This window comes from Triticum aestivum, chromosome 1A (assembly GCF_018294505.1).
Source record: "Triticum aestivum cultivar Chinese Spring chromosome 1A, IWGSC CS RefSeq v2.1, whole genome shotgun sequence".
Taxonomy (NCBI): Eukaryota; Viridiplantae; Streptophyta; class Magnoliopsida; order Poales; family Poaceae; genus Triticum; species Triticum aestivum.
Window position 1 is genome coordinate 130,478,366 of NC_057794.1, and position 17,630 is coordinate 130,495,995.

Genomic DNA, 17,630 nt, shown 5'->3' on the forward strand with positions numbered 1-17,630 from the left:
CGTGGGGTAAATGTGACACTGAGCTAGGTAGTGGGTGGTTCCTTCACACAAGAAACAAGTCACCTGACTAGTTGGACATTCCTCAGCTGGGTGTTTCTCCTTATAATGAGGTCATCCCTCCTTGTGTTTCTCCTGGGTGTGTCCTATTTCTCCGCAAATTTTGCAGGAACAAGGTTTATTTCTTGGGGTATCATGGTGCTTCCGGATAAGACATGATCTTGTCAGAGTCTTCTTGAATTCCTCCCAAGTCCTTGCTCCATTCCATCCCTGTATAGCTTGATGCATCTGCCACCATGTTGCAGCATTTCCTTCAAAGTACTGAAGAGCGTACGATACTTCATTCTTCCTTGAAACCAAATTGCTCCCGAAGTGATCCTCCATGTTCTGAATCCATAGCTTTGCCTCCGGCTGGGTTTTCGGTCCAGAGAATACTATTCCAACTTCATTCATCATCTACTGGGTCCAAGGGTTTTAGGGTGAGATAAGAGAGAGGTGGGGAGGAATATACACAATACAAACAATTGTTTTGAAAATGGGTTTTATTTGTGGCTATCGGGAAAACATCAAACAAATGACAACTCACAAATCATCGCATCTAACGTAAGTATATAACATGGGTTTGGTCTTCCAAAGGTCAAATAATTCTTCAGATTCTTCAAGTCTTCGGAGTCTTCAACCGTTGTAGCTTCAACTCTTCTAATGCATGGTGAAATCCTCTTTACTCTGAAATGGTCATCGGTTGTCCGATATCTTGTCCTTCTTGGAGCGGCTTTAGTTGATCCTCCGTGTGGTCAAAAGGGAAAGGGGTATATTGTAACTATTTGAGGTAAGAGAGGATATTTGATAAAATCAGAAAAGATGAGAAGTAATGGATTCTTTTGAAAATAGAGTTTTAGAGATTTCCTGTCCTAGGGGCTTTCCGATTTCTAGGCTCATGTCCTACAGTCAACATGTGCTCTGATACCATATCTATAGCGACCTGACCTCAGACGGTCAAGTCTCTGTGTATCTGTACCATCCCTGGATCGGTATGCTGGCACACATAGTACATCAATGTATATATGAAAGTGCAATCACATGTATAAATAACGTAAAACTGATATATACCTCATAAGTCTCAGCGGAAACAAATAATCGGGTGTGGAGTCCCATCAACGCCATCGGCAGGTTGAGTGTAGACCGTAACCCTATGACGTAACTCTTACTTGTTAGAAGAAACATATCTGCAACATGAGATGTTGTAGCCGTGTAGGTCAGTACATTGAATGTACCGGCAAGATCACAATATGAGGAAAGCAGATGATAAAACTATTCTATGTGCAATATGGCTTTCTGGCTCTGTGTCTGATGTTTTTGCATAAAAGCTGGTTTTATTTTCCCTACAACAAAGGAATATCAGGAGTCTTTACTATGGAGTTTTCTGTCATGACATGGTTCCGCCAACCGATGTCCCATACCCAAATCATCATAAGTTGCCCACAATTAAATTATCAGTCCAGTGTTGAGAGTTCCGAGATAGATCCAAGTCCAGAGGCTCAAATTGTCTGTAACCGGGGACACGGCTAATCGATTAGGTTTTAACCCTCTGCAGAGGTTTGTACACTTTACCCGCAAGATTCGATCCCTCTTTTGTGTTCTCGCACTTCAGGGTGTTTGAGAACAAGATGACCGAAACATGGTCTTCCGAAGAGTTCCTCTGACCACTGTCGGGTGCTCATCCAATCCTACCGTAGTTCTACATCTACTAGCACCGTCCCAGCCAGAGTCACCACTAAGGTCAACCAAGCCAGAGCCCATAGTGACTTGCGGTTGCACAGGTAAGCTTCCGGGCATGAAGTATTCTTCCATCTCTTTGAGCCTGGGTGAAGCTTTCCGCAAGATGTCATGGCGCTTCTCCATGCATCCCGGCCAACCACTGGTTTCTCCAGGGTGCCCATCAACCGTCCTTCACCTAGTAGTGTGTATTGAATTCTTGTCTCGAGTCTCGAAATCTTGAGGAGTCCTGAAGATGCAGTCCTTGCAGATGCCATCATGAAGTTGTCGTCTTTGACGTAACGTCCTTCATTCTCACACCACTCCCGAGCACTCATACCAAACCCCGTCTACTTCAGCGTAGCATTAAAACTATATACGTCCCGGGCTTGGTAACAGGGAGGTGGGTTCCTACCTCATGCATTCTACTCAACTACAAGAATTCAATATCACTACTGGAGGGATTGAAATAATGGTGCCACTAAATGCAATAAAAACATTGGTATGAAAATATGGTCAAAGTGAACTTGCCTGGTACGTTGATGAAGTTATTATCGCTCTTAAAAACTTGATAAACTAGTCGTCACTCTCCGATGAAATCTATACAAGCAAGCATAGTATTCACATAAGCAATCTTTCTAGCACTCAATCATAACAATCAAAATAACAACAAAATTGAAATAGGATCGAAGGTAAAAACCAAATAAAACTCCAAATCACTCAAATAAACTTATAGGGATAATCTACACCACAACAACTCTACCTAACAACAAGTAAAAATCCTAAAACAAAAATACTTAACACAAGGTAGAAATAATTATTCGCTAAGTAACATAAAGTATTTTTCCTATAATAAAATTCTAACAGTACCTAGAACCTCTAACACTATTCCTATTGCTAGCAACTAGTCATACAACAAACAACACCTAGAACCTCAAGAATACTAAGTCTAATAAATCCTAGAAATCACCTAATGTTAAACAATAGAATATATGACACACTGGCGAAAACTAGCAAAAGAAACTAATTAAAACTAATTAATAATAATTAAACTACAAACAGTACTAAAAACAGAGTAAACAATACTGTTTACAATAAAAAGCTAATCTAACTAACTCACTAACATGCAAACTAAACACTACTGCATACCTAGTCTAATAAGTAACCAGTAGCAAAAAGAATCGGTCAAAAATAATATTCCTAACTCAAAATAGCTCAAATCTAGTGCTTTGAGAAAATTCATACAAACACAAATTTAAACTGCTCAGATATGAAATACAATTGGACTAACAAAAACTTCATAAAATTTGTGATCCAAGGCAGTTGGAATCACTCAAAAATACCTCGTAGATAATTAACTGCGGATTTTACAAGATTGAAACTATTCTGTTTTATAAACAGAAACGAAATTACATAAGAAAAACAAAAACAGGCGCTCTTGGGCCTAAGGGTTGCGCGATCTGACACTAAACAGCGCTCGGGCGGAAAATAGTAGAAACGTGTACGGCTAAAACAGAAAGACCGATCGGCTAAACCGACTCGACCTGAACCGATCTAAACCGAATAAAACTGAAACGAACCGGAACTAAACCGATCTATAAACAGAAAAAGCTAACCATTCGCTAGATCTAATCTAGCGCGTCAATAACAGATCGGACGGAGGGGAATTGGTCACCGCAGTGGGGCGAACTCCGGCGAGGTCGTCGGCGGCGGTGGCGGCTCGGGGACGATGCAAGTGAGGCCTCCGGTGGTCCTCGACGAAGGTGAAGATGCCCAGGCGATGCGGAAGACAACGGCAATGCCGATGGTGGTCGGCGGTGAGCACGGGGACGTCAGAGGAGGACGGCGGTGAGGTTGAGGCGGCGTTGGCGTTCGGGCGTCGGCGGATGATGGCGCTCCGGTGGGTTTTGGGCTCGGGCGAAGACACGGGGAGATGCGGACGAGCGATGGAGTTGCGGTGGTGATCTTAGGTGGAGACAAGGTGGTCGGGGTTGAGTGCTGCGGCGGCAATGGCGTGGCGGCGGAGCTCGGGCTCCAGCGAGGGATTGCAGGCGATGGAGAGGGGTTCGGGGGTCAGGAAGGGGCAGAACGGGGTGAGGGGAGGGGTATATATATATAGGGGGAGGGGTTTCCTTGGTGGAGGGAGCGAATCGGGGGAGGATCCCGCGATCTCCAGGATACGGCAGCGGCGGCGGTGGTTCTGGCGTGGGGAGGAAGAAGAGGAAGATGCGGGCGGGGCGATCGGGCAGTGGGCCCCAGCGGTCAGCGGCACAGGGCGAGCGAGGAGGGAGCGGGCGACCGAGGCGAAGGGGCTCCGGGCGTGCGCGTGGCTGCTGGGCCAGTCCTGGCGCGTAGATGGGCTGAGGGAGAGCGAGAGAGAGGAAGTTAGGTGGGCCCTTGGTCCGTTGGCTTCGGCTAATTTTTTTTATAAAGCACAGACAAGAAAACTAAATAAAGGAAAAACAATAATACTTTTATATAGACATATTATATATCAAAATGACCGGAAGAATAAATCCTACAACATGAACATTTTTACATGGTGAAATATAATTCACATAAATTCTAATAAATCAAAAAGTGCTACTGATGCAATTGAAATTCAAATAAAACTACTTTAAAACACCAAAATCATTTCAAACTTAATTTTCTCCATTTTTCTAATGTAGGGAATCATTTTACCCTATTTTCTATATATTTCAATTTTGGAGAAAATAATTTGAAATAAAACCAAATAACTCCAAATGGTTTTGAATTTAACAAAAAATTCAAACCATCTACAAACCTTTCTTCATACTTCCAACTCATATTTCATATGTTTTGAAGAAGTCATTTTATCTTCTCTCATGAAAATCATTGAGTTGCCTAAAGTTTATAAATTTGAAACACCTTCAAAATGAAATTCAAAAATTTTTCGAAACCCTTTTTTTTGTTTCTGGAAGAAGTCATGTTTTCTTCACTCTAGGGTTGTGGTGATGAATTAAATTTGAATTTCATTGAGATCAAATGCAAGGATGAAAGTTTGGGAAGTCATTTCATTCCTTCTCATTCAACTTTCAAAAAGTTTCCAATTTCACTCAATTTCACACAATCAATCACTCACAATCAAACAAATAATCAAAGTGATTTATTTAATATAACATTCCAAAATTTAGAATTTTGGGATGTTACATCACCAAAACATACATCAAGTGAATCACGTGATATCCCATTGTCACCACAGATACGCACGGCAAGACATACATCAAGTGTTCTCAAATCTTTAAAGACTCAATCCGATAAGACAACTTCAAAGGGGAAACTCAATCTATTACAAGAGAGTAGAGGGGGCGAAGAAACATCATAGGATCCAAATATAATAGCAAAGCTCGCGATACATCAAGATCGTATCACCTCAAGAACACGAGAGAGAGAGAGAGAGATCAAACATATATCTACTGGTACATGCCCTCATCCCCGAGGGAGAACTACTCCCTCCTCGTCATGGAGAGCACCGGGATGATGAAGATGGCCACCGGAGAGGGATTGCCCCCTCCGGCATGGTGCCGGAACGGGTCTAGATTGGCTTTCGGTGGCTACGGAGGCTTCTGGCGCGGAACTCCCGATCTATTGTGCTCTCGGATGTTTTTAGGGTATATGGAGATATATAGGCGGAAGAAGTATGTCAGGGGGGCCACGAGGGGCCCACGAGGGTGGAGGGCGCGCCCAGGGGGGTGGGCGCGCCCCCCTGCCTCGTGGCCTCCTTGTAGATCCCCTAACGTGCACTCCAAGTCTTCTGGGCTTCTTCTGATCCAAAAATAAGTTCCGTGAAGTTTCAGGTCAATTGGACTCCGTTTGGTTTTCCATTTCTGCGATATTCTAAAACAAGGTAAAAACAGAATCTGGCACTGGGCTCTGGGTTAATAGGTTAGTCCCAAAAAATGATATAAAAGTGTATAATAAAGCCCATAAACATCCAAAACAGTAGATAATATAACATGGAGCAATCAAAAATTATAGATACGTTGGAGACGTATCAATGCGATGAGGCACTTTGCTCTTATGGAAAATATTCGCGGCTATATGGCCGGAGGAAAGGAACGGGTCCTTGATAGTGGATGTACTGATCATATGACCGGAGATAAAGATATGTTCCATGAGCTTGCTGAAAATGACGGCCCTCAAAAATATGTCACCTTTGGTGATAACTCAAAGGGTAAGGTGGTTGGTGTAGCGACCCGACTCGGTAATAGTCGAAGTCTCTGTGCTTACCGTGCTAGTTCCTGGATTGACTTGCTAGCACACACAGTACTCGATGAAATAATAGAAATAACACACATCTCTTTATTACATCGATAGTCCAGGAGCAATACATTTATTACAAAATAGGGCATAGAGCAAATAAGCAAATACTGCGGAAGCAAAGAAGTAAATGAGTCCAACTCCACGAGCAAGGTTGAGTGTAGAACATCGACCTATCGCACCTTAATCCTCGTCGGATATATCTGCAACGTGATAAGTTGCAGCCAAATGGGTCAGTACATTGAATGTACTGGAAAGTCACATCATAGTGTAATGAACCTACTTTTACATGCAGTTTGGCTGGTGGAAAGCTCTAAGTTTAGTTTTTTCTTGCATAAAGCTAGTTTTTCCCTATTAGAAAAGATTGTTATTCTACTACTACACATTTGCATAGGATGAGTTGGCAAATCCAACTCCATCCATCCCCAAGTTTCATTTAAAACCCAACTCTTTAATTAAAGGTGAGGAGATCTCCCGGCATTTCCACTACTAGATGCTCAAGTTGTCCGTAACCGGGGACACGGCTAATCGATTAGGTTGAAAACTCTGCAGAGGTTGTGCACTTTTCCCCATAAGACTCGATCACCTCCATGATCGGAAGATCGAGACATAGCCTTTCGAAAATATTCCCCCTTAACCCACAGATAGGCCGGTACACCTACATCATTCTACATCTGCTAGCCCATCCCGGAAGGGGGCACACTAACTACTCAACTAAGCTAGAGCCCATATTGGCCTATGGCTGCACACGTAAGCTTCTAGACATGGGAATACGATTGATCTCTTTGATCCTGAGCGGACGGTCCACTAGTGGTGCACCACCATGGATTTCCCATGCGTGCCCCACTGTACTTCGCCACCATTCCCACAAGTTTCTGCCCAGGTAGTTCATTAATTAACTTAGGTCCTATTTACTACATTGTCACTCAAACTTTACAATGATCACTTCCCAATCCACGTCTACTTAGCATAGCAACATAAAATAAAACGATGGTGACAAAGTTATATGGTTCAGACCTACCTCAATGAACTATTGGGTGAACAGCAAAGTCATGCGGCACCAGTTTCCTACCATGCAGTCCTACCGCAAAGAACTAAGTGCATAATAAAAAAACATAGGTAATAAAACATGATCAAGATGCAACTTGCCTTGGTACTGCTGGTTGAATTCTAAAGACTGATAATATTCTGCTTCGCACTCCGGGCAATCTATCGTAAAGAAGATAAACAAACATAAGCAACATTCCAGAGACCAAAAGAACATGCATAGCAAAAAGTCTCGGAAAAACCAAATGAACATACAACACTCTAAGCTACTACAGAAATACTCTATGTGCAAAACAACACAGGCCTATGGTTCCAAGAGTGATGTGAAATATAGTGCATACTATGCATACTAGTAAAAATATTAAAGGGCAGAATCTAGCGTGTGAAAATTATTGTGACAAAGGTCCAGGTGATAGGGCTTTGCTATGGTGACAACATGCAAAAGGAATCAACTTAATCGGAGCTACGGTTTGGGAGATATGGCTATTTGAAGTTTGAATTCGAATCTGAATAAATTCAAATTTGAATCTAACAAAAGTTTGCAAAAACTATGCTACTGGATAGATCTAAACAATACGAAGAATTTGCCGCTGGTTTCATCGAGTTTGGATCTACGGTTAAAAAGTTATGGCTAATCTAAGATCAGGGACTAATCTGCTATTTACAGGGACTAAATGGTGAAGAAAACTACTGCAAACAGGTCCCTGGCCATGTGGCGGCTCCTGGCTGGCCGAGCAGCGTCCGCTGCGGAGACTATACGGTGAACAGCCGCCAAATAAGAAAAAAAAACAATGGCGGTGGCTAAATAAAGAAAACCGACGCTCGGTTTAAATAAACCGCACAGTCTAAGGGAACCGCGGTTAACCGCGTACCTCTTCGCAAAAATAAAAAAACCGGACCTAATCTAATCTGGGCCGTGGATCTTCGATCTAACGAACGAGGGGAGGTGCGGCGGCTTACAGCTGCTGGCGACGTCGGCGACGAGCAGAGGACGGCGGCGTGGCGTTGGTGACGGAAGGGGCGGCGGCTGTGGTGGTCCTCGTCGATGGGGAAGAAGACGGGGAGGTGCGGCGCGTCGAGGGCATCGGGATGGTGGCGTCGGGGTGCGTCGGCAGCGTCCGAACGGGGCGGGGCGAAGACGGCGGCCTTCGGTGCTCCGGCGGCTCCAGCGTCGACGGTGCGGCGTCTCCGACGGGATCTAGGGGCAAAAATAGTGTCAAAAGGATGTGCCTCGGCGGGCTAAGAAGTTTTACAAAAAAAAGAAGGGTCGGAGAGGTCTACGGGCGACGAACTGCTCCGGCGAGGTGCATGGCTCCGGCGAGATGCGAACAGGCAGCGCGGCGGCTGTCAGCGGCGTGGGGAGAAGCGGGACGGCGAGGTCGACACAGGGGAGCTCGGGGCATTTATAGGCGAGGGGAGGGCATGCGGGTGCCGCGGATATGCATTATCCGCGAGGGCCTCGCCCGGCAGTTGCGGGAGCACGGCGGCGAGCTCACCCGAGCGGGGAAAGCGGGAGGTTGGGGAAGATGGCGCGGCGCGGGGCCCACCAGTCAGTGGCGGCGCCGTTAGCGAGCGAGGGGGGCTGCAGGCAGTCGACCGGTGCAGGGGATTTCGGGCGCGCGGGCGGCCTTGGGCCGAAATGGCCGGCTGGGCCGGTCGGGCGCTCTTGGGCCGAACCTGGTTTCGGTCCAGGCTGCGTGTGTGTTTTTTTAACAGGAGACTAAAGTGCTCATAACTAATTCAAAAGAATTTCTAAAAACACCAAATAAATTTCTAAAATAACTACATAATATCTAGAGCCTAATGAACATTAACTTAAGCACAGAAAGTTTTGAAAATAATTTTCCTAATGCAATTAATGCACTTTCTGCAAATAAAATAAATACCAAACAACTCCAAAACTTAAAGTAATATTCAAAATAAAATTTCCCACTCTTTTTATATTTTGAGGAAGTCATCTTATCCCCTCTCATTTGCTTTTCTCGAGTGGAAAACTATTATTTGAATATTTCAAAAACTCCAAAATGCAAAGAAATATGTTATGCATTGAATGATTCTATTAACATCCAAATTAATAAAAATTGGGATGTTACAAACCTACCCCCCTTAAGATGAATCTCGTCCTCGAGATTCGGGTTGGCCAACAAAAAGGTGCGGATGGTCCTGCCTAAGATCTTCCTCTCGTTCCCAAGTGGCTTCCTCCTCGGTATGGTGACTCCACTGAACTTTGCAGAACTTGATGATCTTGGTACGAGTGATTCTCTATGCAGTCTCAAGAATCTTAATAGGCTTCTCCTCATAAGTCAGATCATTCTCCAACTGAATTGCCTCGAGTGGCACTATATCTCTCAAAGGAATGTCCGCCATCTCTGCATGACACTTCTTCAGCTGGGAAACATGAAACACATCATGAACTCCCGACAAAGCCTCTGGTAATTCCAACTTGTATGCAACCTCTCCTCTACGTTCCAGAACTTTGTATGGTCCCACAAATCGTGGTGCTAACTTCCCTTTGACTCCAAATCTATTAATACCTCGAAGGGGAGACACTCGAAGATATGCTCTATCTCCCACTTCATAGATCACTTCCTTGCGTTTAACATCGGCATAACTTTTCTTCCTTGACTGGGCTATCTTAAGTTTGTCAAGAATCAATTTGACCTTCTCCTCAGAATCCCTGATCAAGTCAGGTCCAAACAACTCGCGATCTCCAACTCCATCCCACATCAAAGGTGTCCTGCATTTCCTTCCATACAATGCCTCGAAAGGGGCCATCTGCAAACTGGCTTGGTAGCTGTTGTTGTATGAGAACTCTACGTAGGGTAAGTTATCATCCCAATTAGACCCATAGTCTAGCGCACACGCTCTCAAAATATCCTCTAGAATCTGATTGACTCTCTCTGTCTGCCCATCAGTCTGTGGGTGGAAGGTTATACTGAACTCTAGCCTGGTACCCAAAGTTTCGTGTAACTATTTCCAAAACTTTGAGGTAAACTGTGTTCCTCTATCTGATATGATGCTCCTAGGAACTCCATGCAGACATATGATCCTGGTCATATATATCTTTGCCAGCTTAGCACTTGTATAGGTGGTCTTTGCTGGAATGAAGTGAGTAACCTTGGTCAAACGATCCACTATCACCCAAATGGAATCATAACCTGAACGGGTCCTGGGTAACCCCGTGATAAAGTCCATACCAAGTTTATCCCATTTCCAATCAGGTATCGGCAACGGCTGAAGTAATCCTGCTGGTTTCTGATGTTCTGCCTTTACTCTCTGACATACATCACATATTGCCACATACTCGGCAATTTCTCGCTTCATACCAGCCCACCAAAAACTTGCCTTCAAGTCCAAATACATCTTGGTATTGCCTGGGTGTATCGAATATGGTGAGTCGTGAGCCTCCTGAAGAATCAACTTCTTGATCTCCGGGTCATTGGGTACGCAAATCCGTTTCTCAAACCATATGGTTCCATGTTCATCCTCACGGAATCCTTCTGCTTTCCCTTTGCTCATCATTTCTTTGATCTCAGCAATACCTTGGTCCAACTTCTGGGCTTCTCTGATTCTTACCAACAAGGTGGAATGCACCTCGAGTGCGGCAACATAACCTCTTGGAACTATTTGCAATTGAAGGTCTCTAAGCTCATCACATAACTCCTGAGGTAAACCTCCTGCTGTAAGGGTATTAACATAACTCTTACGGCTCAAAGCATCTGCCACAAGGTTGGCTTTTCCTGGATGATAATGCAGACTCATGTCATAATCCTTTATAAGTTCCAACCATCTCCTTTGCCTGAGATTCAACTCTTTCTACGTGAAGATATACTTCAAACTCTTGTGACCGTGTAAACATCACAACGATTCCCAATAAGATAGTGTCTCCATGTCTTGAGTGCATGCACTACAGCTGCCAACTCCAAATCATGCGTGGCATAGTTCAACTCATGAGGTCGAAGCTGTCGTGAAGCATAAGCTACAACTTTCCCCTCTTGCATAAGAACACCTCCAAGTCCCTGACGTGAAGCATCATAGTACACCTGAAAGTCCTTGTGTATGTCAGGCAGGACTAACACTGGGGCTGTAACCAAACGCTTCTTCAACTCTTGAAAGCTGGCTTCACACTCTTCCGTCCAAACGAACTTGGTGTCCTTTTTCAACAATGATGTCATGGGCATGGAAATCTTGGAGAAATTTTCAATAAATCTCCGGTAATATCCTGCAAGCCCAAGAAAACTACGAATCTCGCCAACTGTGGTGGTTGCATTACATTCCATGACTGACTCTACCTTGGTAGGGTCCACTGCAATCCCTTCACCTGACACTACATGTCCAAGGAATCCGACTTCGTTCAGCCAAAACTCACACTTGCTGAACTTGGCATAAAGTTGATGTTCTCTGAGCTTCTCCAAAACCAAGCGCAGATGTTCAGCGTGTTCCTCCTCATTCTTGGAGTAAATCAATATGTCATCAATGAATACCACAACAAACTTATCCAGGAACTCCATGAATACTTTGTTCATCATGTTCATGAAATAGGCAGGGGCATTAGTCAAACCAAAGGACATGACTGTATACTCATAAAGCCCATACCTTGTGGTAAAAGCTGTTTTGGGTATATCCTTCTCACGAATCTTCAACTGGTGATAACCCGATCGAAGATCGATCTTGGATTAAACACAAGCTCCTTCTAGCTGGTCAAACAAGTCATTGATCATCGGTAGGGGATACTTGTTCTTGATGGTCACCTCATTCAAAGAGCGGTAATCCACACACATTCTCAAGGTTCCATCCTTCTTCTCCACTAAAAGTACTGGGGCTCCCCAAGGTGATGAACTCGGGCGAATATACCCTTTCTCTAGTAACTCCATAATCTGTTTCTTGACTTCCTCCAAATCATTAGTAGGCATTCGATATGGCCTCTTGGAGATAGGCCCTGTGCCTGGCAGCAACTCAATCAAAAACTCAATCTCCCGATCTGGCGGCATACCCGGTAACTCATCCGAAAATACATCGGGATAATCCTTCACCACTTGTACTTCTTCCTGGACAACTCCCGTAAGAGAGTTCACATGAGTCCTCTTAGGCTTAAGCCTGGATACGTACTTGATCCTCTTCTTCTCTAGGGTGGTGAGAAAAACCGATCTACTAGCACAATCAATGTTTCCCTCATACTTGGACATCCAATCCATCCCTAGGATTACATCCAACCCTTGCGATTCTAGTATAATCATATCTATGGGAAAAACATGTCCCCCTATGTTCAAAGGCAATTGGAAACATCCCTGACTAGCCATAGACTCGGCTCCTGGGGAACTCACTAGAATGGGTGCCTTAAGAGCTATGGTAGGCAACTTATGTTTATCCACAAATCCCCTTGATATGAATGAATGTGATGCACCAGTGTCAAAAAGAATGAGTGCTGGAAATGAATTAACCAATAACTTACCAATCACTGTGTCAGGCTGCTCATAAACCTCTTCCACATTGACATGATTCACATGTCCCTTAGTGAAAGGATTGGGCTTCTTGCCTCCAGAATTCCCATTGCCATTGCCATTCTGTGCCTCAGGGCACTCATTGGAGTAGTGACCTGTCTTCTTGCACTTGAAGCAGGTGATGTGACTCAGGTCCTTCTTCATCGGTGTGGAAGAATTGAAATGTTGTTGATTGCCATTTCCTCCATTACCATTGCCCTACTTGTGACCATGGTGGTTGTGTCCATTCCCTCCATGATGAATGTGGCCCCCATGGTTATGGTGATTCCCTCCAAACTTGCTAGTGCCTGATCTAGAACTCCCTGAGTACGGGCTGTAGCGGGGTTTCTGTTGAACTCCCGAGTTATACTTCCCATGACCGTACTTCCTCTTACGATTCTCCATCGGCTGGTGCTTGCCTTCAAGAATGATAGCCTTATCAACCAGCTCCTGATAGTCCGAAAATGTTGCCGCAGTCAACTAAACTCCCAACTCATTGTTCAGTCCCTCCAGAAACTTCTCCTGCTTGGCTGCATCGGTGGCCACGTCCTCTGGGGCGTAACGGGCCAACTTACTGAACTCATCAACATACTGAGATACCGTGCGTCCTCCCTGACGCAAGCTGCGGAAGTCCTTCTTCTTCAGACTCATGGCTCCAGTTGAAACATGAGCAGTGCGGAACACCCGCTGGAACTGAGCCCAAGTCACATTCTCCATGGGCTATGTGGTGCTGTAGTTCTCCCACCAAGCAGCTACCGGTCCATCCAGCTGGTGAGCAGCAAACTTCACCTTCTCCGCATCATTGCATCCTGCCGTGGCCAGCTCCCTTCCTATATTGCGGAGCCAGTCATCTGCGACGATCGGCTCCATGCTGCTGGAGAACACGGGTGGGTTCAGCCTCAGAAAACGGGTAAGACTATCAACCGGGGGTGGCAGCGGTGGGTTGTTGTTGTTGTTGTTGTTGTTGTTGTTGTTGTTGTTGTTGTTGTTGTTGTTGTTGTTCTGGTTCTGGTTCTGGTTCTGGTTCTGAATGAGCATCTGCATAAGAGCATTCTGTTGTTGGATCAATTGCGTAAGCTCCGGCGGAAAGTTGAATCCGGGGTCACGTCTTGGAGGCATCTGATGGGTTTCAGAGTGGATGAGGAGTTAGAATAGAACAAGGCCTAGCGAGTAAAATCACACTACCCATATGCACATGATAGCAATAAAACTTGAAATCACTCCAATTCAATTTCAAACAAAGAGGTTCACATGAATAATCAAACCTAAGGTAAGCCATGTCACAAGATTTGACAAGGTCTTACAAATGAAATAAAACTAATCGGATAACGAAATCGAATTTCTAAACTCTCATGGTGGTATAAAATCTAACTCTCATGGTGGTATAAAATCTAACTCTCATTAGATGAGGACCAGTCAACCATGTTGACATCGGGTGTCCTTGCATCACTCTCCGTGTCGTCATCTCCGAGCTCATCATTTTGGTCCCTCTCCTGGCTGACATAGGCACCATACGAGTGATCCTCCTGGATGTTTTCTCCCTCATCCAGCTTCTCCTCGGCCTCCTCGAGCTCAAGCTTCAGGTCGTCGATCTTCTCCTATAGTGCATCTAGCTCTCCCTCGTGCTCGATGCGAGCATCCTGGAGCTCCTCCTCTAGCTCGGCCTTGCGGGTCATGAGGTTCTTGATGATGACCATGTTGTCGGACAGCTCCAGCTCCATCATACGAATGTGCTCCTCCATGTCCTGGATATGGGATTCTATCGTCTCGTCCTCCAAGGTACGCACCACATCTCCATCTGCGTCCCGGCGTATGTACATCACGAAGGAGGTCCTCTTGAGGTCTTCGTCATACACCTCCCGAATGCGTCCGAGAGCAATGTGAGCAGCGATACCCCTGCCCAAGCCCCATGTTGTGGTATCCACATGGAAGTCAATGGGCTTGGTGCAGTTTCCGAGGATGCGTCCGGGGATATGAGCATCGATCCTCCAACGTGTCTCCTCGAGCAGGGTGGCTGTGAAGGTTCCAGTGAATGTGGGAAGCCCAATCTTCATGTGCTTCGTGATCTTCACCAGCTGCCTTCCAAAGGGCATGGTCTCATCGGGCTGCTCGAACTCAACAAGGGCGGACGACATCTACATTTTGGAAAAGAGAAGAAATTAGTATTGAAGCAGAGAAGGTACGAGACCAAAGGATATATATGGAAAATGAAAACTATAGTTTTTATCCTATGGCTTTTCTCCATTTCTAGGGGTCGCGTCCTATAGTCAACGTGTGCTCTGATACCATCTTGTAGCGACCCGACTCGGTAAGAGTCGAAGTCTCTGTGCTTACCGTGCTAGTCCCTGGATCGACTTGCTAGCACACACAGTACTCGATGAAATAACAGAAATAACACACATCTCTTTATTACATCGATAGTCCAGGAGCAATACATTTATTACAAAATAGGGCATACAGCCAATAAGCAAATACTGCGGAAGCAAAGAAGTAAATGAGTCCAACTCCACGAGCAAGGTCGAGTGTAGAACATCGATCTATCGCACCTTAATCCTCGTCGGATATATCTGCAATGTGATAAGTTGCAGCCAAATGGGTCAGTACATTGAATGTACTGGCAAGTCACATCATAGTGTAATGAACCTACTTTTACATGCAGTTTGGCTGGTGGAAAGCTCTAAGTTTAGTTTTTTTGCATAAAGCTAGTTTTTCCCTATTAGAAAAGATTGTTATTCTACTACTACACATTTGCATAGGATGAGTTGGCAAATCCAACTCCATCCGTCCCCAAGTTTCATTTAAAACCCAACTGTTTAATTAAAGGTGAGGAGATCTCCTGGCATTTCCACTACTAGATGCTCAAGTTGTCCGTAACTGGGGACACAGCTAATCGATCAGGTTGAAAACTCTGTGGAGGTTGTGCACTTTTCCCCACAAGACTCGACCACCTCCATGATCGGAAGATCGAGACATAGCCTTTCGAAAATGTTCCCCCTTAACCCACGGATAGGCCGGTACACCTACATCATTCTACATCTGCTAGCCCATCCCGGAAGGGGCACACTAACTACTCAACTAAGCCAGAGCCCATATTGGCCTATGGCTGCACACGTAAGCTTCTAGACATGGGAATACGATTGATCTCTTTGAGCCTGGGCGGACGGTCCACTAGTGGTGCACCACCATGGCTTTCCCATGCGTGCCCCACTGTACTTCGCCACCATTCCCACAAGTTTCCACCCAGGTAGTTCATTAATTAACTTAGGTCCTATTTACTACATTGTCACTCAAACTTTACAATGATCACTTCCCAATCCACGTCTACTTAGCATAGCAACATAAAATAAAACGATAGTGACAAAGTTATATGGTTCAGACCTACCTCAATGAACTACTGGGTGAACAGCAAAGTCATGCGGCACCAGTTTCCTACCATGCAGTCCTACCGCAAAGAACTAGGTGCATAATAAAAAAACATAGGTAATAAAACATGATCAAGATACAACTTGGCTTGGTACTGCTGGTTGAATTCTAAAGACTGATAATATTCTGCTTCGCACTCCGGGCAATCTATCGCAAAGAAGATAAACAAACATAAGCAACATTCCAGAGACCAAAAGAACATGCATAGCAAAAAGTCTCGGAAAAACCAAATGAACATACAACACTCTAAGCTACTACAGAAATACTCTAAGTGCAAAACAACATAGGCCTATGGTTCAAAGAGTGATGTGAAATATAGTGCATACTATGCATACTAGTAAAAATATTAAAGGGCAGAATCTACCGTGTGAAAATTATTGTGACAAAGGTCCAGGTGATAGGGCTTTGGTATGGTGACAGCATGCAAAAGGAATCAACTTAATCGGAGCTACGGTTTGGGAGATATGGGTATGTGAAGTTTGAATTTGAATCTGAATAAATTCAAATTTGAATCTAACAAAAGTTTGCAAAAACTAAGCTACTGGATAGATCTAAACAATACGAAGAATTTGCCGCTGGTTTCATCGAGTTTGGATCTACGGTTAAAAAGTTATGGCTAATCTAAGATCAAGGACTAATCTGCTATTTACAGGGACTAAATGGTGAAGAAAACTACTGCAAACAGGTCCTTGTCCATGTGGCGGCTCTTGGCTGGCCGAGCAGCATCCGCTGCGGAGACTATACGGCAAACGGCCGCCAAATAAGAAAAAAACGACGGCGGTGGCTAAATAAAGAAAACCGACGCTCGGTTTAAATAAACCGCACGGTCTAAGGGAACCGCGGTTAAACGCGTACCTCTTCGCGAAAATAAAAAAACCGGACCTAATCTAATTTGGGCCGTGGATCTTCGATCTAACGAACGAGGGGAGGTGCGGCGGCTTACAGCTGCTGGCGACATCGGCGATGAGCAGAGGACGGCGGCGCGGCGTTGGTGACGGAGGGGGCGGGGGCTGTGGTAGTCCTCATCGACGGGGAAGAAGACGGGGAGGTGCGGCGCGTCGAGGGTGTCCGGATGGTGACGTCGGGGTGCGTCGGCGGCGTCCGAACGGGGCGGGGCGAAGACGGCGGCCTTCGGTGCTTCGGCGGCTCCGGCGTCGACGGTGCGACGTCTCCGATGGGATCTAGGGGCAAAAATAGTGTCAAAAGGATGCGCCTCGGCGGGCTAAGAAGTTTTACAGAAAAAAGAAGGGTCGGAGAGGTCTACGAGCGACGAACTGCTCCGGCGAGGTGCGCGGCTCCGGCGAGATGCGAACAGGCAGCGCGGCGGCTGTGAGCGGCGTGGGGAGAAGCGAGACGGCGAGGTCGACAGAGGGGATCTCGGGGCATTTATAGGCGAGGGGAGGGCATGCGGGTGCCGCGGATATGCATTATCCACGAGGGCCTCGCCCGGCAGTTGCGGGAGCGCGGCGGCGAGCTCACCCGAGCGGGGAAAGCGGGAGGTTGGGGAAGATGAGGTGGCGCGGGGCCCACCAGTCAGTGGCGGCGGCGCTAGCGAGTGAGGGAGGGCTGCGGGCGGTCGACCGATGCGGGGGATTTCGGGCGCGCGGGCGGCCTTTGGCCGAAATGGCCGGCTGGACCGGTCGGGCG